At 59.6% G+C, this 2,500-nt stretch overlaps 1 non-coding gene across 1 annotated transcript; it reads left to right on the top strand.

Moving 5' to 3' along the window:
• The first annotated feature begins 488 nt into the window (after nt 1-488).
• On the top strand, nt 489-643 carry LOC124224494 (5.8S ribosomal RNA). The gene has a single exon (XR_006884785.1). It is a non-coding gene; the product is annotated as a 5.8S ribosomal RNA (ribosomal RNA).
• Nucleotides 644-2,500: the final 1,857 nt, after the last annotated feature.

Genomic DNA, 2,500 nt, shown 5'->3' with positions numbered 1-2,500 from the left:
GTCCGCCTCGACTCGTTCGACCCGGTCAGGTCGTACGAGGGAGACGTGCGAAGCTGGTCTCAGCGCTTCTTCGCGGGGCAGCCTGTCTGCGCCCGGGTGTCCCTCGGTGCAACGCCGTTACACCCCGGACGCAGGCCGCGAACGCGGTAGGCTTCGGAGAGAATTTTCGCCCGTACGAGGAAGCTCGCGTCAGCGTCGAGGGCAGCGATGCCCGGGACTCGCTGACGCGGCCCACTGCCGTCCGCCGTCAATCGTTTGCATTGCGAGCCGATCGGGTCCGGCGCCGGTCAATTCCGGCAGACGACCCGTGAACTCGAGGCGACGTCGGCTCTTGAACTATCGCACGAACGAAATTTGACGCGCGGCGCGCGTTCCTTCCCGCGCGCAACCGCGCAAGGGCTGACGCACGCGGCGCCGCGCTCACGACCACAGAAAGCCGGTAACAACCGTAATTTTAGCATTTTTAATGCAAAATTCACATATATGATTACCCTGAACGGTGGATCACTTGGCTCGTGGGTCGATGAAGAACGCAGCTAATTGCGCGTCAACTTGTGAACTGCAGGACACATGAACATCGACATTTCGAACGCACATTGCGGTCCACGGATACAATTCCCGGACCACGCCTGGCTGAGGGTCGTTTAACAACGACAGACTGCTCCGTAGGCAACGGTGCCGCGAAAACCCCCGACCCGGGGGAACACAGCGCACCGTGCCTTCGCGAGCGAATGACTGGGCGTTCGCAGCCTCAAACAAAGGTCGCGTCGCCTCAAACGAACACGTATGTCACGGTCACGACGCGTCGCCGCAGATCGCGGGGTCGAGCTGTCGCTGCCGTTCGTCACGTTCCGGTGCTAGCGATAGTCGAGAGAACGAACGAATTCGGCACGGCGACACACAGACCGCGCGCGGTCGGTTCGCCGCTCATGTGATGAAGTTTTCCGTCCACGCTTCGCCGCGGGGGGCTCTCGGGTCTCCCGTACGGCGGGCGTGTTTACGGTCGTTTCCGTGGCTCGAACGTACGAAAGAATACGTTGTGTCCTCGTCCGTGTCGACGGTGCTGTTCTTGAACGAACGGCCGTCGCCGACGACGGACTCGCAATCTTACGACGACCTCAGAGCAGGCGAGACTACCCGCTGAATTTAAGCATATTACTAAGCGGAGGAAAAGAAACTAACTAGGATTTCCTTAGTAGCGGCGAGCGAACAGGAAACAGCCCAGCACTGAATCCCGCGGTTCTGCCGCCGGGAAATGTAGTGTTTGGGAGGATCCACTTATCCCGGGGCGTCGGCCCGCGTCCAAGTCCATCTTGAATGGGGCCACTTACCCGCAGAGGGTGCCAGGCCCGTAGTGACCGGGACGCGCCACGGGAGGATCTCTCCTCAGAGTCGGGTTGCTTGAGAGTGCAGCTCTAAGTGGGTGGTAAACTCCATCTAAGGCTAAATATGACCACGAGACCGATAGCGAACAAGTACCGTGAGGGAAAGTTGAAAAGAACTTTGAAGAGAGAGTTCAAGAGTACGTGAAACCGTTCAGGGGTAAACCTGAGAAACCCGAAAGATCGAACGGGGAGATTCATCGTCAGCGACGCAGGCTTCGCCGCGGCTCGTGATGTCGGGACCTCGCGTCCACGGCACTCGGTCGCGGTGCAATGTCCGGCGGCGCCGGCGTGCACTTCTCCCCTAGTAGGACGTCGCGACCCGTTGGGTGTCGGTCTAAGGCCCGGTCGGCTGCCTGTCTCGGCGTTCTCGTCGGGGCAGACCCCCGGTTGCCCGTCCGGCTGCCCGGCGGTACCCGCACGGTATAGAGCCGCATTGAACTGCGTCGGGCCCGCCGCAAGCGCGGTCAGCGATTCCCGGTGGTCGGACCTAGCGCCGTCCCCGGCCTGGCCAGCTGTTGGCTGGCGGTGTCCTCTGGCTGGCTCGTTCGAATTATCAAATACCGGTCGGCGACGCTATTGCTTTGGGTACTTTCAGGACCCGTCTTGAAACACGGACCAGGAGTCTAACATGTGCGCGAGTCATTGGGACGAGCAAACCTAAAGGCGAAATGAAAGTAAAGGTCAGCCCAGCGCTGACCGAGGGAGGATGGGCCGCGTCACGATGCGGCCCCGCACTCCCGGGGCGTCTCGTTCTCACTGCGAGAAGAGGCGCACCCAGAGCGTACACGTTGGGACCCGAAAGATGGTGAACTATGCCTGGTCAGGACGAAGTCAGGGGAAACCCTGATGGAGGTCCGTAGCGATTCTGACGTGCAAATCGATCGTCGGAACTGGGTATAGGGGCGAAAGACTAATCGAACCATCTAGTAGCTGGTTCCCTCCGAAGTTTCCCTCAGGATAGCTGGCACTCGCGTACAAAACGTACACGAGTCTCATCCGGTAAAGCGAATGATTAGAGGCCTTGGGGCCGAAACGACCTCAACCTATTCTCAAACTTTAAATGGGTGAGATCTCTGGCTTGCTTGAACTATGAAGCCACGAGATCTCGGATCAGA

This window comes from Neodiprion pinetum, unplaced genomic scaffold (assembly GCF_021155775.2).
Source record: "Neodiprion pinetum isolate iyNeoPine1 unplaced genomic scaffold, iyNeoPine1.2 ptg000172l, whole genome shotgun sequence".
NCBI lineage: Eukaryota > Metazoa > Arthropoda > Insecta > Hymenoptera > Diprionidae > Neodiprion > Neodiprion pinetum.
This window is presented reverse-complemented; position numbering and strand designations above follow the sequence as displayed.